The following is a 23,573-nucleotide window of genomic DNA, read 5'->3' on the forward strand; positions in this document are numbered from 1 at the left end:
ACAGGGCGTATTAGATTGCACACACATTTCCAGCAAGCAAAAGTAGCGGTGAAAGCTCTCACTTGCACTGGTTGAATCCGCTGACAGTACTGAAGGCGCCTCACAGTGGGAAGGAGAGCAGAAGGTATTTTCTTAATCAACTTTAAAACTAATGAAAGTGGATTTAGAAATGGGGTTGACAAGGGCTTGTGTCTATTAAGGAGGTCATCTGATAACCTGTAGAGGTAGATTTCCTCCCCGGATGGCAATGGAGTTGCCCCAGAGGAACTGGGAATCCATCACATCAGCATGCTTTACCCTGGGGCTCGGAGCGGACAGCCGGTTTACAGTAGTGTAATCAGGAGGGGGTGAGAGGGGTATCAGCTTGGTGCCAACTTAGATGGAGCATCAGAATGACCAACCCCCCTGCTTCACACAGAGTCTTTGCCATGGCAGGAACAGCCGGGCACTGCCCAGCCATAGGAGCTGGGTGCAGGGACACAGCGGCGCCAGTGGGAGTCTTGGAGGCCCTGAGCCAGGTAAAACTGACCACTCTCCTTTGCCCTCCAGGACTGCCCCCTCCCAGGGCACAGAGGGGTTTTGCCAGGATGCAACACTTGGCAGTTAGGTCTCTACCAGCTGAATGCCTGACCCTTAGCCTTACTGGCATGATTGCACTCTGAAGGGCCATGCACCTGCCCCAGGGTGCCTATCACGATTATTTTCCCTTGGGAAAACCATTTCCATTTTTACCTTTAATCAAAGCATTTTCTCTGGAGGAGAAAACAAAACGTCCCTCCCATATCTGCCCTAAAGCACCTGCTGCTGTTCTGGCTAGCACCTTCCCAGTTACTAGGTGGTGTGAGGGAAACATGCTGTGCCTTCTTCAAGAGAGATTTGACCCTATTATTTAAAAAATATTTAGCCCACCTGTTTCCTGCCTGGAACGACTCTCAGCCCTAGAGGACCTTGCTGTGTCCCGGGCAGCCAGGCAGAGGAAGCAGCAGAGGAACCAAAATCTTTTCAACACGAAGTGCTTTCGTCTTTGTCACTGAGTTGTTTCCAGGGGACTAATACTGATGTTCAGTGCTTTGCACTAGAGATTGGGCCATACTGTAAAATCTGGTCTGGACTCCCTTATTTGTAGGGCAGAGGAAAGGTGTGTGTTTGCACCTGGGATTCTGATTCAACCCGTTAGAGAAATAAGTTTTGCCTTTGGATCTGGATGGAAAGATCTTATGGCTGGGATGTTTCCTAGGAGATCCAGCCTAAATTCTGCTTGTCTTCCTCCAAGCTATGAGCTCTTAAACCACCCCGCCAAACTGCTGGCATCTGTTCACTCCAAGTACGTGTTGACTGTTCGAGTTCCCCTTTCACTTAACCAAGATATGGTGCAAGACCTTTACCCAGGGTCCAGATGGTTCAACTTCACAGTCCATCTTGTTTCTCTTCTCTACTCTCCCTCCAGCTTGTCTAACTCCTGCTTGCATTACATCAGACTCTTTATCAAAAATCAAGGTCCTAATCCTTCAGTCACTCACTAACAGGTGCAGCATTTGGCACAAAACCCAGTCCCCCAGAACTGTGCCCCTGCTAAACACTGCACCTGTTAACACATGCTTCCAGGATCAATCCCTAATCATATCATGATATCAAGAAAAAAGCACTCAAGCCTCCCCCTCTTATGCCAGAATCCAGACGCCACTGGGGAACTAGTCCAATTGATTTCAGTGGGCTGCGGCTCAGGTTAAACTCATCAATTTGAATCCAACTGAAATCTGTTAAGTGGCTAACATTTGTTCTCTCCAAAGACTTTGGTGGAATAAATTAGAGGATCCAGTTCCCACCTCGTGACGCCCACTGCAAAAACTAGCCCTGAACTCATTGGCATCCTCAGCAGAGACGCTAGAACCCAATGGCTTACAAAGACTGATGCCACCTTTGATTTCTAGTCCGTGTGCCTTCCAGGAGACTGGCAAGGCCTCCCTCAGGCCTTCTTTGCTGGACTAGTCCTGCGGTTTCGCAGGCTGGCGTGCGTCTGGGTTCTTTTCACATCCTGTCCACCTCCCTCCACTTGGGATTTAGTGTGCTGGAAGCGTACATTCCTGGACAGTCTCCACAATGTTTTTCCCAACCTCTTAATCTCCTCTCCTTCTCAACTGCACACTTTGTGATTCATAAGTACAGCTCATCAGACCCTCTTTATGAAACCCCAAGGGACATAGAGTTCATGGACACATCTGCATATGCAGCACAATTAAGAATGGCAAACTGTGTTTAGGTAATAGTGAACACCTGCATTACCTTCTGCTAACTCAGGCTCTCAGAGACACTATGGGGCCTGTCTGGGAGAAGCATTGTTCTTCTTTCCTGAACAGCCTCCATTGTGCAGTAAAATGCACCAATAAAATAACCATTTTCAAATTAACAGCATGCCAGCGAGAGCTGCAGCTCCGAGCGAGACGTTCACAGGAAGGGCTTGACTCATGGAGAAGTTCATGAAAACAAAACTCAGCAAATAAATAGGATTCCCACCACTTCCTCACCGAGGCTGTGTTCCTGCCTCCTATTAAGTGTCGCTTTTGTGGCCCACAGTTTACTGTTAATGGAAACATCTCCCAGAAAGGATCTGATCCTGCTCCTGGCTGCCTCAACTGCTTGCCAACTTCCTGTTGGTTTCAGTGGATGCAGGATGTGGGTCAAAATGCTTTAATATTCATATTGAGGGAAGGCTATTGTGGGAGCCCTTGCACTGGGTTCATGCCAGCCTCCCAAAGCAGGAAAGCTTGAGCCTTTGAAGATTCATTGCAAATCTGAAACACAAGCTGGTATGGACTTCTGGCAGCTCTTGGCCACCGCTGGAGAAAGCCTGGATCACATTATGAATTCACCTGGCCTGTTTCAAGCGAGTGTGGGGGAGAGACTTATTAAGCAAGCCTGGTTTTCTGTGCAGTTTTTGAGTTTTGATATTTTTAAACCTCGTAGTTTCCAGGCAAACTGAGGCAGTTGTCGGTGGTCTGGCCTAAGCTTCGTTTTGAGTTTGTTCCAACCCCAAAACTCAAAGCAAAACACAAGTGGGCGTGAACCTCCTACACCCAGGAGCTACCACAGACCTTTCTAAATGGAGCCTATGGGCTACTGTGTGGGCCTTTCCGTACAGAGTGAGTAGGAGGTCTTGTGGAGGACAGGATTGAGCATGGCTCATCCTCCCCCTCCCCTACTCTGGAGCCCCCAACTCACTCCAGAGCAAGAAATTCACCACTGAGGCTGTTCTGGACTCATCCCAAGTGCCTGCGTTCAGACCCAGTGGGGACTGAGCACTCAGGACTGGGAGCTGGGGATCAAGTTTACCCTACAGGTAAACTTCCAGCTCTGCAGCACCTCAGCAGACCCAGGTTCCTGGGGTTTAGGCTGAGCCTGTTCAGTCTCACCTTCCCAGAGGCACAGCACTGAACTATACTGCTCTACCCGATGATCTGCAAGGTCCCTGCCAGCCCCTAACCAGCTATGAATCTACCTGTTGTCTCCTACTGACCTTCTCCAGGTTGTAGCTTGGTATTGCTTGGCTACGTGGGATTTGTAAACTCCGTTGAAAGTGCCATGTATGAGCTAAACAGGGGCTAGGGGATGGGACTGGGCCACGAGGACTTCTAGGTTCCAGCCCCAGTTCTGCCCTTTGGTAACTGTGAAGTTGAGGACAAGCCACTCGTGAGCGCTCGGCGGAGGTGCCGGCGTTTGGAGTGCCGGCAAGTGCGAGGAACAACTAAGGGCTAGGCCTCGGGAGTGCTAGAATTTGCATCAGATGGCTCCCAGTGGGATTTGCCACAGTCTGTCTTTGCCCATGCACCAGAAGTAGCTCTTTCATGGCAGGCGCAGAGGCTGGAAATTGGACAGCCTGTGTTCAGGTGTTAACATCTTCCCAGTGCAAGCACAATGGCCCGTAGGCAGAAGGGAGGCCTGAGCTTGAAACCATCACACATTGCCTTCCCTCTGGCCCTGTTTTCGAGTCACCTGTTCATTTGCCATTTCAAATATAGTTAGCATGACCTGGAAGCCAGAAGGAGATGGAGCCTTGCTGTGATTTGGGAGCTAGCGGAACCATCATTCCAGGGGCGAGGCAAAGCCTGCAGGAGCCTTTTTCTTTGTCCCATATGGAAAATGTTAATTAAACGGCTCGCTGTAACAACTGAGGATGCCCCAAAGGGATGGCGGGACATTAATATGTCCCACACCTACTGGGCACAGTCAAAACAGCAGCAGACCATTGCCCTGAGAGCACGTTTATTCCCCTGAATACTGCTAGCTCACTTGGGCTTAGGCAATGTGCAGTGCTTGGGTTTTTTGCCATGTTTCTTGAACTGTGTGCTAATGTTAATTACAAGCTCATTAATTGGGTCCCACCAATGAGATGTTTATTTTTCCCTATTCCTCGAAGCAATTATGTCAGCAATGACCTGCTTAATTACTTTGTTGAAGGAGAACATGGATGCATTACAGATTACAAAAAAACCTCCAGTTTAGATAAACAGCAGACGCGAGCAGGGATTATAAAGCAGGCTCAGACTGTATGCCTCACAAGAGCTGCTACAAATTTTCCTTGGTAAATCAGACCTCTCATTTGCCTTCAGAGAGATAAGGTTTGAAAATAAATACCATCAAACGTGCTAAATCCACTTACCGTTGTGTGCAGGTACTGTATGTCTCTGCAAAGTTTCTGTAGCTGAATCAGGAAGAAAGCTGAAGAATTATTTTGGCCAATTATCTTGGCCAAGAATTATCTTCTCCTCTCCATTTTATGACTGGTTTGTCTCACTTGATTTAACTCCATGCTTTCTTTCTGTCTGGATGCTGTCCGAGGGTCAGATCTGCAAGTGGCTGACCACATTTGATGAAGAGCTGGGCTGTAGCGGTATAGTTGGCATCTCAAATCAACACACCCCAAATCAAAAGCCTCGTCAGGGACCTCATACCAGGGGAAAAAGTTTTTATATTCGTAAAATGAAAAGAAAGAGCATGGCGTGTTTGAAGTTGGAAAAGCTGAGCTTGTGTTGCTAATGTGGCAAAATTTCTACTGGCTTCAAAACCAACAGTTCATTGCACTGAATCTGTTTCTTTGTGCTGGACAACACAGTGCTTTTTTTAAATATCAGGTAGACACTACATTTTTATAGGCCATCAAACATGCAAAGCAGAGCTCACTGAAATTCTTGGAATGACATTAGTTCCTACCATGACAATAGGGAATCAGCAAACATGATTTTTCTTCTTGGTGAGAGAATGATATTTTTACTTAGAAATTGTCCCATTTTTGCATAAGAACTTTCTAAAATGACAACAAGGAAAAATCTTTTGCCTTAAATTGAATGGGTCCTGTGCTTTGAGTTTTTGAAAACCAAAGCAAACTTTAAATTTCAATTTGAATTGAGCCACAGCACTTTGGTTTTAAACACAAGGGAAACCGTAATCATAAAAATATAAAATAGACTGTAGGCTTTGAAAGTTCACATATATACATTGCAAAATGTTCAATGACATTTTTTTTCATTAGCCACTTTTCATGGGAGGGAAAAAAAGCAGGTTTTATTCAGTCCGTTCTCATAGTAACTCCATCACACAATAAGGACTAAATGAATCCCTGATGGAAATCTGTGATAGTCAGTGGAGTTACAGCAAGAATAAATTTGGTCTTCAAGTTTCTAATGTTTTAGGGAGGATGAAGCTGACCAAGTTTTCTTCCCCATTTCCCAATTCCATGGTAATCTAATTCACCAAGAGAACAGATGTTAAAAAAAATCAAACCTCTTTCAACTTCTACAGCCTGAAATGCACAAAACATTTCCTGCTGAAACAGCACATTCGATCGCATCCCAGAGGCTAGCTGGTTTGCCTGCCACTTCCTCTCCTTGCTTTCATTGACATTTTTATCAGCTGCCATGTCTGCCTTCTGTTCCTGTTCAGGGCTAGCAAGGTGTAAACTGCAACCTAGAGTCTGATGCCTGACCTGTTTCTGCACCTCGCCCGGTCTCCTTTGGGAGAGATGTTTCATACATTTCATAGCCATTACTTTTATTTCATTTGTATCACTCTGTTCCAATCTGTGTCTTTGAAACACAAGCACAGACCTATACATATGTGTGTGGGTGATGGGTGTGGGTGGACAAGGCAGGTGGATGGGTGCATGTGTGCAGATACACACACATACCACCCATGGGACGGTATTGACCATCTGTTAAATCCCAGAGCTATGTGATTTATGTTTTGAAGGCAACTTCACAAACTCCCCCTTGTGTCCTCTTGCACATTCACTCTTCTCCTCTCATTTTTCCTGCTTTATACCGGGTGTTTGATTTTGTAATTGGGGCTCTAAGGCATCCAGCCCCTGTGTCGCTGCTCACTGGAAACTTTTACCTGTGGGTACAAGTTAGCTGAGTCTAGTAGTTTGAATAAGCCAAGGAGAGGGGACTCACTGGCTCCTTTCCTGGATCTTCCACAGACTAACTGTGGTTTGGACAAGCTGCTGAACCTAGTATCGCCTCTGTTTACTCATCCGTAAAATGGATCTAGCGCTTCGTAACCTCTCAGAAGATGGGAAGGCTTTCTCAACATTTGCAGCGTGCCACGATGGAGGCACTGTGGAAGCACAGGAGGCTATTGTATTATTGGTCCTTTCACCCCCACCTCAAAACTTTGCTTTCTAAAAAACCTGTTAGAAAGAAATACCCGGGCATGGTTCTCTCTTGTTTGCATGTTTTGTTTCTGAAGCAGGACACCACAGCTCTCTCGAAATAGGTTCAGGAGACAGGAACTCGGGATGGCATTTGTTCCCTAGCTATCCTATCCTGCCGGTTTGGAGGGCAAGCATATCCGTAGCTCTGAAATTACAGGAACATCGGGTGCCTGGAGACCTGTGGCGTCATCCAGATGACGTTTCCTGTTTATATCCTGTCCTGAGGCTTCGTACCAGTCAGAATTCAATTCCTGGCAACAGGAGAGCAGAGATAATTCCTGCAGGAAGCAGGAGCAGTGGGGATAGAGGGAGAGGGGCATCGCCCGGCCTCTTGCTGGGCCAGGATGTGAATGGCTTCCCGTCTTCCTTTGTAAAATAAAGTCCAGTGTTGATATAAATGGAGTCACTTTCCTCGCCCTCCCCCTTCCTTGTCATTAATGAATCGGTTTGGCCTTCTTTATTTAACTATTTGCTTTTCTAACAGGGGAATCTGTGCAGGGCTCTCAGCCTATGCAGTGCAGCCTTGTAGAAGAGGCCTATTCATAACGGTGCCTGAAGAAGAGCCCTGTAAGGCAGCAGGGGTTTCACATGCAATTTCCTCTTTGGAAAGCGACTATAAAAATATCATCCCCTTACTCAGATCTGTCCACTGTCTGCCCTGAGTCAGATCCAGAGGCTTGGTCAGCCTACAGTAGTCAGAGGTTAATGCTGTACAGTGAAGAGTAAGAGCTGCATGGCTGCACCACAAGTGCCTATGAACCACAAGCACTGTACCACAAGCGCCTGTGAACCACAAGGACTCCTACAACAGAAATCTGTAAGCAAAGGGATGGGATGTCTCATTGCTGACTCAGAGCTGTCAGTGTTTGTGCAAGAGCAAATTGGATGCTTATCTTGCTGGGATCCTATGACCCCAGCTGACTTCCTGCCCTTTGGGCAGGGGGCTGGACTCGATGATCTCCTGAGGTCCCTTCCAGCCCTAATGTCTATGAAATCTATGAAATCTAAGCTTAATTTGCATGACACAGACTTTATAGGCTTTGTGCTAATTGATGGGCCAGAGGGCCCAATCTCAATTCAGTGGAATCAGCAGAAAGACTTTGACTTTGGTGGGAGTTGAATGAGGTTTTTCATTATGAGGTTCACTGGTCCAGAGAGACAATTGAATGAAATGGGATGTTTAGACACCACTTAAGTCCCTTTAAGGGGAGGGCTTCAGTGGTAAATAAGCCTTGCATCACAGGTGACTGGGGGGGGGGGGCATGTGTCCCCCCCCCCCCGAGACGGGGCAGTTTTTTTGCTGTGCGGGCTGGCAGCGTGTTGCGGGGGGGCACTAAGCTGCAACACAGAAGTATAGGAGTGGATATGGGGCTTTTGGCCTGTCCCCAGGTCTGCCCACAAATTTTGCCCCCCCAGACTCAGGAGGCACCTGTCTTGCACTGACTCACAGAGCGGAGAGATATTTCATCTAGGTACACTCACTAACTTGCCTGCACAATTAGCACAATTAATACAGGCAAATCTGTCAACTGCACATGCAAATATGGCTAATTGGGCACCCTTGCCAGCTACCAAATTTCCCATGTGATCCCTGTACTTGTTCATGTAAATGATGCTCACGGGACACAGAGATGGAAACTGAATTTCACAGCATGGGACATTCTGCCTATTTCAAGCTGTGGTCTTAGTTCTGAATTAGAGCACAAAGCAACATTTTGAACTGTCCTGCAAAATCCAAATTCAGAAGTATCTTGGTTTGGAACCATCAGATCGTCATTTCAGTAAGTAAAAAAAAGCTCAAAATGAAAAATAAGAAACATGTTCTTTTAATGTAATCATGTTGATTAACAAAAATGTTATACTCTGGTGTTAACTATAATATGGGTCACCCACTGTACCAAATTAATATATTGTGTATTAAATAATATAATTCTTAATATTATAGTTAATATATTATGCAAGTTAAAAAAAAATTAATCAAAAGTCAGAGGAACATTTGTAACTCAGTTAAACTGAAATCTTTGCCATGATCCAAACAAAACAAGAAAAGGCAAAAATGATTCACTTACACTTTTTCCCCCAAGAAAATGTCATTAAACTCCACCTGTCCCCATAGAATACTTTGTGTTTGACAAAGCTGCATTTCTGATGGAAAACTGTCCAAGAACATCCCAACCAGCTCTAGCTGCAGTGGCTTTCTAAATCATCCTAAATATCTCACCCATTTAATATTGTTCAGTGGTTCAGATGGGAAGCACTGTAGCAGAGTGAAGTTTTACTATGAATGCCCACAATTCACTTCTTTTGGATACAATCCCCTTAGGTTTATCAGTGTATTCAACACACCCCAATCTTTTTGTACTGCTTGTTAGGACAAGACTGCATGGTTTAACAACACTTACTGGCCACACAGTAACCTTTCTGCAAGCCATGAAACTGCAGAGCTCTGTCCCTTGCTAACAGTGAGTGTCAGGAAGATTAACTGCTTTGGGTTTTCTGTTGGGTTTTTTAATTTTGTTTTTTGGGGGGGTTTTTGGCTTAAACCTGAATTAGTTCTGAACTCCAAACTGAATGAGCCAAGCTCGAGCTCAGTTGTTCAAGTCTGTGTGGCTTTACCACCAAGCCAGTCTCCTCTCTCCCAGACCCATCAGTCTGGGACTTTGGATACTCCTCAAATCCATGGCAGGACCCAAACTCAAAGGTGTTGGAGTTCAGATGTCCACTAGTCACGCTTGCTCCTAGCCAAAAAAGCGCAAATGCAGTCCCCTATTACCACAAAATGCATTGAGTTTCCCACATTTGTGAAACACGCAGGGGTCAAGTAGATGGTACTATGTGACAAGCAGAAACAGTAATCTCTGAATAAGTAACTAGCAACCATTCCAGGAGAGAGTGACATTATGCACACGGCAAATAATCTAAAAGGATCCCATTCTTGAACTAACCCCACTGCATTGCAGGAAGGCACTGACTAACCCGTCACCTCAAGGCATTCCAGCTGTGTAATTGCTGCATGGAAAGGTTCTGCTGTGCTCTGCTTGCTGCTCACACTGATGGACAAGCATAGCTCAAGATTAACCACATGCTGATCAAGCCCAGCCAATTTATTCTGCAATTACCTCCCCAGGCACGTGGGTCACCAGACTTGACAGGGATGGTGGAGAGATGTGCAGTGGTGAGAGCCTGCTGCACTGATAATCCTGGGGGAGTGGCTAACATTGCCTTTTGTTCTTCTCTGCTACATAAAGGCCTTTGTGCACATTCACCGCCCCCCTCCCAAAGGCATCAGATTCCCTGAAAGGCCACATGACTGCGGGAAGAGGAGAAAGTCTTCACCACAAACTGTACTGACAGCAGAGAGTGATGTGTAAACTCTAGGGAGAGACCAGGGATTCCCCGCTGACCTTGGTACCAGGCACAGAAAATGCAGCTACTGCTGCAATGGAGAGGGAAGTCAGTAGGGTGGAATCCAGCATGAGTGTAACAAACCCTGGGGAAGTTCATGCAAAACTTAGGTCTGCAGAGGTGGAAGGGAAAGTTCCAGGGTGAGTTAGGAAACAATCCCTGAGACTTGTCTGGCTGCTGCTAAGGCAATCGCTCCCTGAGCAGCGCAGGTGTATCTGGGTCTGTGATAGTTGAACACATGGGATAAAGCATAGTACAGAAAAAGCATATGCAGCCTACATACTTTTCATAGGGCTCAAAGGGCCAGGTTATCAAAAAGTGAGCTAGGCACTCATGTCCCACTTAAGATCAATACCTTGCACATTCCCAAATTGCTGATAATCTCATCAAAAGTCTCAGGAATGTCCATTCAATTAAAAAACCAAAAAAACCTAGAAAAGAAAGCCACTGATTTCTGCGTTCCCCAAAGAATGCATTGTCCACAGAAAAGCATTACAGTCGGCTGCTGGTATTTACAATATCTGCAAGTACCGTATTTCACTTCTATTGTGGGTAGATGCTACAGCAGTGTTTATAACCTGTTGTGGGTGTTTATAATCTGCTGAGGGAGTTTATAATGCACTGTGTGTATTTATACTCTGCCGTGGGATTTTATAACCTATTGTATCTGCAGTTCCTGCACCTGGATTTATTAAAGCAAATTGCCAGATTTTTTTTTTATATATATATATATATATATACACACACACACAGACATACACACGTGTGTGTGTGTGTATAAAAATGATACTTTAAGTTTTTAAGTTAGATTTTTCTCTCATGCAACCTCTTGTCTTACTTTCAGTCCCCTGACTGCCAGTCAGGACTGCACATGGATTTCAGGTTAGAGAGGAAACATCTATTTATACACACTGGGCATGTCTACACAAGACGCTTAATGCACAATAGCCTAATAACATTGTGCAGTAGCATGCCAGGTAAAAAACTGTGTTAATACACTACTGCTCAGTAGTATTAGGCTACTGCGCAGTAAGCATCACAAAAAAACTGTGCACTGGCAGTACTGCACAGTGGGTGCATCTACACATGCACATTTACTGCACAGTAACCAAAATTACTGAGCAATAATAAAAAATTGCTGCACAGTATGGGCATGTGTCTAAACATGCATGCCCATACTGCGCAGTAAATATGGCGACTTATGCCAACTTGAGTGGGGTCTATAGAGTCTGGATAAGGTCATGGGCCAACCCCTTAGCTGGTGTAAAGCAGCTTGGATTCAATGAATCATTTGCAGTAGCAGAAGCAGCTGCTCCAGGTAGTTGGATACTTGAATCATGCAGGTATCAAATTTATGCCTGATTAGTTACTCCGCAGTAACGCACGTGTAGATGCCTTACTGCACAGTAATCCTGTATGTGCGGACTGACTGGGGATTAACTTTAGTCCCAAGTCAGTCTACACACAGTGTTACTGTGCTTTAATGGCTGCATGTGTAGACACCAGCCTAAAAACAGCAGTTATTGCACAGTAAGTACACATGTAGACACACCCAGTAACTGTAGTCATTGTGCATTTAGTTAGTACTTCACTAAGCAAGTACTAAACTAAATAAATGCATAGTAACTAATGCGCATTAATGAACATGTAGATGTACCCAGTGCCTCTCTAATGCCAGCCAGGGGAGCAGGGTGAGGGAGAATTAGTTTCCCCTGGACAAGGGCAGGAGATAGGTAAACATGGAAGCTCTACATTGCTTAAGCTGGGGTGGTGCCTTGCACACCCCAGGGCATGCAAGGGCTGCAGGATTTACACCCTTCAAGAGGGTGACTGACTGGAATGACTGAGGTTGGTGGTTCTTATGGGCCAGCATTAGAAATCCTGAGCGTTGTCAGATTTAAGACAAATGCCAGATTCCCAAACAGCCTGACAGACTCCTCCCTAAAGGGGTGTTGCACTTCAGCATGTGGCAGGCAGTGTGGAGTATAGACAAGGCAAGAAGGACATTGCGCTGTTTATCAGCTGCTAGGGAATTGCAGAATTTGAGCCCTAACTATGGGGGGTGTCAAATGCCAGGCGCACCATAAAGGAATTAGCCTGAAGAATTTCCTTAGCCTGGTGACTCGTTTTCAGGACCAGAGTCCTGCTTTTTATTGTACCTGTTAAACTAGGCACACAGGCTGCAAAGAGGGCAAAAGTGAATGTAGGTGAGCTCAGCACAGCATGGGTCTGCTCTGAGAAGGAGCAGAGCTGCTTGCTTGCCATATATCACAATCAGGGCTGTTGACCTGAGCCACAGAAATAAGTGTTCCCTGTTTTAACTCCTTTTAGCCCGGCAGAGAGCACCCAACTTTGGGAGCAGGAACTGGGGGTCTATTCTGATTCACGCCCCATCAACGGCAGTGTCTGCTGTCTTGTGTTCCCCCCCAAGAAAACCTGCTGAAGGCCACAAGACTGCCCAGGTATCACGGAAAGAAGCATTCAAACACAGCAGGGCTGCAGGTTTAGGACTAGTTATAATGCATGAGAAAGAAAGAACCCAGGTTCCATTTGCAAGGCTGGCAGTTACTGTAATAATAACGCTGTGACAGGAATCACCAGGCAGCTCGATCACACATGGGCCCACATGTTCCTCTTTTAATGTGCTGACATGATTTTAGTCTTTGAAGGAGCCTTAGACTGCTGCCCGTTGTGCAATGCAGTCCACCACGGAGAGGATCTGTGGCAAACAGAAGGGAGTTTGTGGTCTGCTTTATTCTCTACATTAGAGACAATTCTTGGGGCACTGTAGCATTGTGGGAACTGAGAACTGGTGGAGGGTTTCCCTAAAAGGGGATTTCCTTCAGCTGTTTGTGGTTCCTATAAGATATGTATAGGTGCCTAGATCAAACATATATCTCCAGCCTCCGTATCACTTTTCCTTCTCTGGTGGGAGCTGACTTGCCAAGCCTCAGAATTCTCCACCACTTAGCAGGGGCGACGGTGGTACCAGTATTAGTCCACGTAAACTGATTGCATCTGATCGGGATTCATTGAGAGACAAATAAGCCTGGGCATGTTTTTACAGAATGCTCTTTTCTTTTTTTTTTTTTCTTTTCTTTTCTTTTTTTTCTTTTCTTTTCTTTTCTTAAGAGCAGGACTGCAATTGTCTGCCATTGCTCTAAAGAGATCAACAATGGTTTATCTACGGGTATCAGTGCTAATGTACATCTTGCACTGAGGGCAAGCCTACACCACCACCGGTCCATGCTAGAGAGCACTCAGTGCAGCCTGGCACCTCAGCTCCACACATATACCCCAGAACAATTGTAATGCAGTGGCTTTCATGTGGCGGTGAGCACATGCCCTTCAATTCACCCTCTCTCGTGTGCTTTTTGATATTAACAAGTCCTGGTGTAAGATGATGACATCACACCTATTTCAGGGTGTCATCACTTCACTGGGACACTTCAGTGCTGCCCAGAACGGGTGTAACTATACCCTTAGTGTCTGGTCTGGAGTCTAAGACTCATTACAGGCTGCAAATGAAAACAGTCAACATAGCCTGATCTATCAACTGGTGATGAGCAAACTTGAGTGGAGTCTGGATAAGGTCATGGGCCAACCCCTTAGCTGGTGTAAAGCAGCTTGGATTCAATGAATCATTTGCAGCAGCAGAAGCAGCTGCTCCAGGTAGTGGGATACAATACCTACATAGGGACTAGAAGTCTGAACACAGAGGGCTCTTTAATCCAGTGGAGAGAAGCACAACAAAATCCAGCGGCAGGAAGTTGAAACCAGACAAGTTTGGACTAGAAATAGGGGGCAAACTTTTTCACAATGAGGGGGATTCATCACTGGAGCCATTTACCAAGGATTCTGGTGGATTCTCCATCACTGGGAATTTTTAAATCAAGCCCAGAAGCTTTTCTGCTCTAGCTCAGATAGGGATTAGCTCAGGAAGTCATATGCCCTGTTTTAGGCATTAGGTCAGACTAGGTATTGAGAAGGATCTAAAAACCAATGAATGTATGAAAACTAATCCCAATGTTTATCAGCTGCTGGGGAATTGCAGTTTCCAACACTGGAGAGGAAAAACTCCCGTGGACAGTCTCTCTGGTGGGTGTTAGCACTTCCCTGTCAGCCCTGGACATGCTCAAGGAATGGAAGGGGGGACAAATGAAAATTAATACTACTACTCGCTGTGTATATTGTATCTTTTATACAACTCCCAGGAGCCCCGTCACATCCATAACAACACAGAACCTCTCAGATCATTGAAGTGGGTCTCCTGCTACCACAAGCAGCTGGGTAGATTGCCCCTACTCACGCTATTTCAAGGCTGTAGCTCAGGAAATAATCTCTCTTTATCACAGATGGAGAATCAGGGGCACAAGGAGTTACCAATGACTCACACAAGGTCAGAGAGGATGCCTGTGCCTGACCCAGAAACAAAACTCAAATTGTTTGGCTCCCACCCCTGTGCCTTAACTCTTTTTCTCTGTTATGGGAATTTGTAGTCATCTGAACTTCAGAAATGCTCAGAAACAGGGCTGCGTTGGTTCTTAGTGACTACAAATTCAGTACTGAGATCAATGAGCAGAGCCAGTCACATGGGGAAGAGACAAAGGTGAGGTCTATTTTCTACCCATTGCAATCAGGACTTGTAGCAGAGATGATATCTTTTAAAAGATATCATCTCTGCTACAAGTCCTGATTGCCTTTTCCTCTCGACCAATACAGCCACAACCTGGATACCTATCCACTGCAGGGCCTCTAACCCTGGTGGCAGGCTGGGGATTCAAGTCTGCTTACCACCAGCTGATCAACATCTCTCTTAAAAGAGTGCTGAAAATGTTAGCAGGCCCTTCAACCCAAATTGCTTCATGTTGAGGGGACAGTTTCAGCTTTGTCTAGTAGGGGTGTCCCTTGGGCTAGAACCAGGCCAATTCTGGCCAGTATTTATGCTCTTCGCTCCAGCAGGTCAAATTGAGAGGGACTGTTGAAAAGAATGACTGCTGGAGAGGTTGCCAGAACAGCCACTGTTATCATGAGGTTTGGAAAGAGAAAAGCAAGTAGCAGAGAGACCTGGAGCAGAGGGAAAGGCCAAACGGATTAGTTATGAAAAATTATGGCCTCAGGAGAAGGCTTTTGAAATGCTCTCATACCGGTGGGCTGGTTCCAAGTAGCCTGGAGCTGTGCGTTCCTCTGCATTAGTCCTTTTCCTCAGGCACTGGAGCACTCGTGGATGCGTCCGTGTGGCAACGTGCAGGCAGAGAGAGACGGAGGATGAAGCGCAGATTGTCTCTGAAAGCCAGGGAGTCACTGCTGGCCAGCGAGAGCAGAGGTTAAGTTCTGGGGACAGATTGTGACTTGGCGAATGAGCCCATGCTGGGAAGAGAAGGGATTTCGAGCTGCAGCCCCGTGTGCTACTTGGGCATTGGGTCTGGGAGCTGTGCACTGCCAAGTAGGTGGCAGGGAACGGTCAAACCTTGGATCCAGCTGTTCCCAGCCCTCTGCAGAGCAGCGCTTGCTCAAGGCTGCTGTGATTTGCTGCCCTTACATCCCTCCCCCTGAAGCAAGATAGAGGCAGGGCAGGAAACGTGCCTCAGAGGCCTGCCAGAGGCACCATGCCACTTGAGTGTGGGCCGCGTTGGCAACACCCTCTGCTCAGGGCTGTGAGCACAATCGAGCGGCACAAGTGAGGAAGAAGAAGGTCACTCGCTAACCTGGGGCTGCAGGCATCTGACTTGAGGACCATGGGGCTGCTGGGAAGTGAGAGGTGCTTCCCCTGCAGCTATCTAATCTGTCTGCCCACACCTTCGCACCTGGCTCAGCATCACTGCGTGGTATCCAAATGCCTTTTACTTGGCAGTTCCTCTTATCTGTTTTCAAGGCAATACCCTTCATCACTCATTGGGCTCTCCAAGAACATGACTGTCACCATTTCCCAGCCAGACCAAATCTCAGGTCCGGAGCAGTATGCCCACTAGAGATGTCCCTGGTGTGGGACTAGGAGTGTAGATATATATAACTGTATGTATATATACAGAGATGTATTTTTATAATAAACTCTACCCCTCTCCCCCCAAAGCCTTTAGGACCACAATGGATTTGCTGTGGGCAGTGCTTTGTTTCAATGGCATGCTGGTGTGTGGAAACACACACACACACACACACACACACACACACACGCCTCACCTTGTAAACAGAGCCACTGTTTGTGCTTGGACAAGCCAGCCTAGATGCCATGTGCTTGGTGATTTAGTCATGATTTGGGGGCATCCCATTTACCATCTTTCTGGTCAATGCAAGGACCTGTGCCTGTGCCTCTCCTCTGGTGTCTGCCAAAAGATGGGAAGCACGGAGGAGTTACATTCCTCCAGCTCCCCCCACCTTACACATCTCCCCAGCCCCGTGGTGCGGGCTGGCCCCTGAGCACAGGATCACTGTCCAGACACCCCCCAACAAGCCACTGAGGTGTTCTGTGCTCCATGTCCGTGGCTGGGGGTTGGGCTTTTCTCTCTCTCTCATTCTCCATATATGCTGCCTCAATGCATGTATCCATACGCCCTACAGTGAACAAAGGAAGCTTTCCTTCTAAGGGACTGAAGCCAAGCTCTGCTTGTCACACCCATGTGTCCATTAAGTTAAGCAAACATGAGAGATGCTCAGCTCCCCTAGCAATTGTGTCCTGAGACACCTCCGCTTGGTTTGTGTGCTCGGACCGGTTCAGCACGGTGGCTAACCAGAACGCGACAGGAAGATTTATGTCAGCCCCGCCAACGGGCTCCGAGGTATGCCCTGAGGTGAATGCCTGCACTGAGTAGGCTCTTGAGCAGGGCTAACGTCTGGAGGCGTTTGTATTGTTCTGGCTATGAATAGATACAGAACGGGAAGGCAGATACTGAGCTGCTGCTTTTTACTGCGGGGGAATGTGTAGAGGGCCTCAGGGCTCAGCCTCGCTTGCCACAGGTTATAATTGGGTCTGACCCCGACCTGGCTTCCAGAAACAGGAAACAGGAGCAGCAGGGGGGCGAGGGGGAGGCTTCTTGCAGTACAGAAGTGCATAAACACACAGTTCGCCCTGCGGAGCCCAGGCCTTCCTGCGCAGGACAGGCTAGGAGCCAGCAGCAGGGGCAGAAGAGTCAGGGACAGAGGACGCTTCCCTTACAAAGAGAGAGGGAGGCAGGTCCAGGGTCGTGGCATGAGCAAGGCATCGGCAGACCTGGATGCAGGTCTGGGATGGTGCCTTATGTGACCACGGGTTAGTCACTTCAGTCCATATCCTCCAAGGGGCTTAAGCATCTAGTTCCCGCTGGTCTAAACAACAGTAAGGTATGTGAATAGCTTTTGGATCTGGGTCCTTGGCCTCCATTCTCCTCACTTGTAAACTGGGTATCTCTACCTCATGGGGGTATTGGGACGATAAATCCATTGCAGAGCTGAGGTGCTGAGGCACCGTGGGGAGAAGGGCCCCAGCGGGACCTTGAGCAAGGTGGACAGGGCAGTATTGAGGCAAAGCAGTCCCAACTCCCCAGCTCCCCTTCCACACTACCTCCAACAGCCTTGCTGTCATCCTCAAGGCTCTGCACCACACCCCACTCTGCTTGCCCTTGTACCCCTTCTCCAGCAGCCTGGGGAGGGAGGGGGGCCATAGCATTTATCTGGTTAGAGCCCTGTCATGCCCACAGTGGTAGGAAACAATAGGGAGAAAGAAAAGCCAGGGCAGGGCATGGTGCGACTAGGAAATTAAAGCAGGGGGCTAAGAGGGATCAATAGTTTCAAAATAGGCCCTGACAAGCCCAAGGCCAGGGTGCTTTCAGGGATTAGGTCCACTGGAGCTTGCGTGAGTCACGTATTTACCTAGCTCTCATTAGAGATCTAGCCAGGCTCATTGCAGAGAAGCTCATCCGTCTAGCAGACATAAACCAGCCAGAATGGAGCAGCTCCTTGAGAAAAAGGATGGGGCAAGAGGGCGTACCACACTCCCACTTGGGAACCTGAGCTGGGCCTCAAACCCCCGCCTGGGCGACTGTAGAGATCCTGCGTGTCCCTTCCTGCACGGTCTCTGTGACCATGCCGAGCAGCAGGTAGTGTTGAAACCACGCGCGGCCTGGAATGGGAGAAGTGAAAATCAGTCACTGGTGTGTGTTAAAACCACAACCTGCCTGCACATTGTCTTCAAGCTGGATGCCCATCACCAGTGCACCGTGCACAGGCTCCTTTCCCAGAGAGAAGGGAGAGGGAGAGCTGGACCAGCCCGGCTGGGAGAGTCAGTTCTCCAAATGTACACAGCTCGCTGAATCCAGCTTCATGGCCACACTGTTTAATTTGACCCGAACCCTGGGCTTGGCTTAGAAATCACTGTTTGTTAGGAGTGCCTTATTGGGAAACTACCATTGCACGGGTCTCCCTTTGAGAATCAGATCCCGACAGTAATCCCCCATGCAGGAATGTGCACGTCCGATTTGCTGTCATGCTAACTCCAACTGCGTGAACAAACAGGGTGATTGCCCCCGTAAGCTGGATGCTTAGCCCCAGCCCAGGAACCCTTCAGCTTCATGGATGGCTGCCTGGTTTGCGTGTGCTGTCTCTAAAACCGTCCACCAAGGCACGCATTTTTTGCACTTACTTAACAAGGCAGGTGCAGTTATTAATGAACTGAAAAAGGAATACATTTGCAGATAGACAGGTGGGAAAGAGGGAAGAGCTGGAAGAAAGCTGGACACAAGGGGCCTGACTCCTGAATCGGGGCATGGCTTTGTGCAGGGGTTGGCTGGCAAGAAAAGACGGCTCTGAGTAGGAGCAAGCAGAGTCCTCCAGTCTCACTGCCGCACGGGAGGTAGGTAAGTGGCATAAAGCCAGCTCTGCTGCTGACTTTTCATCTCCAGAGGATTCCCCTCTATCAGGAGGAATCCCCGATAGCTGCCAGAGCAGGGCAAAGTTGACAGGGAGGGGCCAAGTGCTGGCTCCTTTACTGGAGTTAGACACACATGGGCTCCGCAGGCTTTCCTATGCAGTGCAGGAGAAGGGAACCAACAACCTGAATCCACAGAGCAGTCAGAGCAGCCTGTGTTTTACCAAACTACTTCTGCCTTACCCAGACACTCCCACCCACTGGCTCTGCAAAGAGAAAATACAGAGCCCCGGGGCTTGCATGCCACGTGAGGAACTTGCAAACACTGCAGATATGCCAGTCCGTGTTGCAACTCCAGACCAAAGGCCGCTGGTTGCAAAACAAACCGCGCTTGACGTCACCACACAGCTGTGAACAGTGCAAGGATTCCCGCCCCCCAAATCACAGCAGCTCTCCACCGAGATCTGCAAAGCCACGGTGTTGGCAGCCCCTCGGGTAGTTACGAAACTGAGCTAGGGACAGCCAGTGCCTGTGAAACATGATGAAAGCTGAGCACAGTCCTCGGGATGAGGCAGAAAATTGCTAGCATCATAGGATGAATACTAAGGAAGTGGAAAACGGAGAGGACAAGAGCTGTCAAGCCGGGGGCACTCGGCATCACACGGGACCAGGCACAAGTGTCATGGGCTCTGTTTGGATGTGTCCCATCCAAACTCTGGACTCCATTGTACACAGGGCAGTGATTTCCCAGGCAAGCACCCAAAACACTCACTCCCCCAAAGTGTCACCAAGGTCCTGAGCTTCACAGGATTCAAGGATTAGCCGATGTCACGGCTGTTTCATTAGTAGGATTAAGCAGCTATTATTAAGGACCTGAATCCTGAGGCTGCAATGACACCAGCCAGGCACAATGTGTCTGGGTCTAGACAGAAAGTTCCCTACAACCTGGTTAGTGTTTATGGTCCATGATGGGGTTTCTTGTACCTTGATTGTGAAGCATTTGGCAGAGGCCTTGGACTGAGATAAGATACTAAAGTAGATGGACACTGCTTTAATTCATATGACATATCCCATATTTCTACATAACTATTACCAGAGCTTCCAGTAGACCTGCTGCATTTGGATGATGATCTGTAGTCTGGCATCGCATACTACCATTCATTTAGGATGGCCCCATTTCCCTAGCACTGCAGCTCCTCAGAGCCTATTTATCCTCATAGCCCCTTGTAATGGAAGGAGAGCTGTTATCCCCACATTACAGCCAGGAATAAAGGCACAAACAGAGGCTAAGTGACCTTCCCAGGAACACACAGGAAGTCAGTGGCAGAGTGGGGGGGGGGCAGGGGGGCTCCAGTCTATCTTTCATATTGCAAGCTAGTGCCCCAGTCCCAGGATGATAGTCGATTACCCACTTATAGCATCAGTGAACAGGACCAAATCCCACAGCTTTCTAAGGTGATGTTCTTCCAAGAGGTCCCTGGGCAAAAGCCAGACCATGGCAGTAACTGATTTCCCCTTCTTGCACTGAAGAGGTTTTTTTGAAAACATGATTTTAACTGCTCTTATAGCTTCCAGGGAAGAAGAGCTTCCCCAGAGGCCTTTACAGGTGCTTCATCTGCACTGCAATTCCTTCTGGGGCTCTGGAGCTAATTCACAAGGAAAGCCCAGGCCAAGAACTGTTTGAAAATCAATCGGCTGCTCATGGTGAGCCATGGTCCCTGCCAGCTCCCAGCCCTAGCTGCGTTACCACCTCCCCCGGCCTCACCCAGCCTCTGCCTCTCGGCACTGGGGAGCACATGCGGCAGGGCGAGACGACAGTGTGCAAATCAGATCCAAAAGTCCCTCTCAGAGCGGCTGCCAATGCTCTCCTGGCTCTGGGGCTGTACATTAGATCACTGCCTGGCGAGCTGAGAACTCGGCTGCACGCTGCGGACCCTGTCCCTCAAGGTGCGTGGCTCCCCTGTTCCCATTGCATTAACCACCCGACACCTCACAGGACCAGCCCCGAGAAGGAATCAAAGGCCGCATGGCGCAGCGTTAGAGTCCCATTTTTGCCCTGTGCTGAGGCCTGCCTTTCTTCCACTCCTCCCACCCCCTTTAATTTTGGCAGATATTTAGCCACTTGCAAAGGAAAAGGAGGTTGATTTGAATTTTCCATGGATGGCTCCGAGTCATGGCTAATTCATTAGTCACACCCCTTTAATTAAAATGCTGCCAGTCAGCTCACTAGGGCAGCAATTAGCCACATGTCCCCCCTCTGGCCAGGCTGGGTCAGGAAGGTCCAACATGGCTTGAATTTTGGACTCTGCTTCACGTACCCTTGCCCCAGTCAGGACGCAGGGCAGTGGTCAGGGAGACCTGTCAGGACACGGCCGGTCTTGAAGCCCAGAAGAGAGGTGGTGTGTGGTCAGTCCCAAAGGAATCCTACAAATTAAGAGCCCAACCCAAAGCGCAGCCCAATCAATGAAGCTTTTCCACATCCAGGGGAGCAGACACTAAATGCTGCTCCAAGTGACTTGGCTTCCTGCAATATATTTATCTAAATACAAGTATGCAGAAAAAGGGGACTGGAGCCAGGTTTCAGGGCACCAGTGCTACAGTAGCTCTTTCTGTTTTAAGCGTGTGGGTCCAGATCCTCAGTTATTTAGGTACCTGACTCCCCCTGACAACTGTCTGCTATTTTCCTTTTTATCTGGGCTTGCTACAGAAATAGAGGGTGCCAGCCAGCTCACTAGGGCAGCAGTTAGCCAACTGGGGTGATTAGCCCATGTGACCATTTAAGCTGGGGCAGAGAGACACCAGCCAGACAGAGCATGGAGGTGCATGGAGATACCGCATAGCTTTCTGAGCAGACAGAGGATTACAGTTTAACAAAATTAGCCAGAGAGGCCTAGAATTCAGGTTCCCAAAAATAAACACTGACCAGGGCACTGAGCAGGGGAGGGATACTGGAGAGGTTGTTTTGTGAAAGGCCCCTCTGGAAAGAGCTCAGGAGAGAAATCTCAAAAACTAATTTGAGGCTTTGATCATGCAGTTGCCATTTCTGTGCACACAAATTAGGCACACAAGTGAGCATATGTTTTGCACATGTAGGTGTGTCAGATCTGGCCCTCACCCCCACTTGAAGGAGAGGCCTGGGCTCACTGACCCCACTAAAGCGTGGCATTTTTGTGGCCAACTGAAATACGAAGTAGTTTTATGTCCGTTTAGGAAATACCATAATTGCAAAAATGCCCATCTCCACCTACCTGCATGGGCACACGTGTACTACTTCACTCTGTTATGTGCATGCCACCGTGATCACGCACACGTACAAGTATACAAACTGACATGCAGAAGTATATATAAATACCCCACAAACCCAGCAACGTGCATGCTCATCACACAGTGCTGTGCGCACATTCACACACATGCACTTCAATACATTAGCAGTCACACATGTTCGCTATTCTCTCTCTCTCTCATACACACACACGTTAATGATCTAATACATCATTCACGTGCGTATGGCACATCACACACTCTCTCACACACAAAGTACATCACTCATTCTCTCTCGCTCTCTCACAGACACACATACATCATTCTCGCTCTCCACCTCTGTCATATACACATGATACATCGTTCTCTCTCTCTCTTTCTCTCTCATATGCACACACAGAGTACATTGTTCATTCTCTTTCTCCAAAACACACACACGCCCACATGCACGCGCGCGTGCGGTACATCATTCTCCAGCTCTTTCTCTGTTTGTCTCATGCACAGTCTCTCGCTTCTGTGAACAGTTATTCAGAACCGGCCAACATTTCTGTGTGCTGAGAAAGCTGCTCCCACGTTGGAGCCGACTATATTTCCCATTGGCGTGCTGCTGCCACCGCTGTCCCCTTTCAGAAAGTGCTCTTGCCTTTTTTACATTTCCAGTGGGAAGGTTTTCGCCTTGGAATTCTTTTTCCTTTTTGGTATTTCTTCTAAAAAGCTGCATTTTGCTTGAGGACTAAGGCAAACAGACAATCAGGGGGAGGTGGGGGTCTTTCAGGAGAGCTGGTTACATTTCCAGCTTTGCTAATGAGAACTCCAAATGTCCTCGGTGGGCTGCTCTCAGCATGGAGCTCTCAGCAGTGAAGACAGCCAGGGCCATTTTAATCATTTCCAGATTTGTGTGGGAGGTCAGGGCCCTGGGGTGCCGCTCCATGTCAGTTTTATAAACACTGCAGTTTTTCCAGATGGTCTCTGGCTCCAGCCTGGCTAGCAGGTTGATTGGGCCAGACCAAAATAACAACAGGTGGAGAACAGGCCAGGACTGCCTGACGCTATCTCCGTTTTCCATCTATTCCCCAAATGATTTTTTTTTCCTTTGCAGAAAACAGTTAACTTCTTGCTGGGGCAGCGCATTGGGTGCAGCAGTGGGGCGGCTGGTGCAGGGGCCCACACCTCTGCACCACCTGCAAGGGCAGCTCGGTGCGCCGGGTCCAGGCCAGAACCGGGCGAGATTTGGATTTCAACGGTGCTCCTGATGTCATGTGCTCCATTGCCTTTGCCTTTCTTTCTTCACTTGGTGTTTCATGTTACCCAGCATGAGCCCTCAGACTACACAGATGCTTGCAACATGGCTTGGGAGGGAGC

The 23,573-nt window shown here is 48.0% G+C and overlaps 1 long non-coding RNA gene across 2 annotated transcripts in view; it reads right to left on the bottom strand.

Annotated features, from left to right (window-relative positions):
- The window catches only part of LOC149856683 (uncharacterized), a 71,656-nt gene that overhangs the window by 19,188 nt on the left and 28,895 nt on the right, over positions 1 to 23,573 (bottom strand). Inside the window, exon 1 of one of the 2 annotated variants that reach the window (XR_016444500.1) lies at positions 15,259 to 15,472. The exons of the other annotated variant lie outside the window; for it this stretch is intronic. This is a non-coding gene — a long non-coding RNA (uncharacterized LOC149856683). Of the gene's footprint in view, positions 1 to 15,258; positions 15,473 to 23,573 lie in introns of those variants that run through there. 2 annotated transcript variants of the gene reach the window in all.

Source organism: Crocodylus siamensis, chromosome 10 (assembly GCF_052110815.1).
Source record: "Crocodylus siamensis isolate JL-2025a chromosome 10, ASM5211081v1, whole genome shotgun sequence".
Lineage (NCBI taxonomy): Eukaryota > Metazoa > Chordata > Crocodylia > Crocodylidae > Crocodylus > Crocodylus siamensis.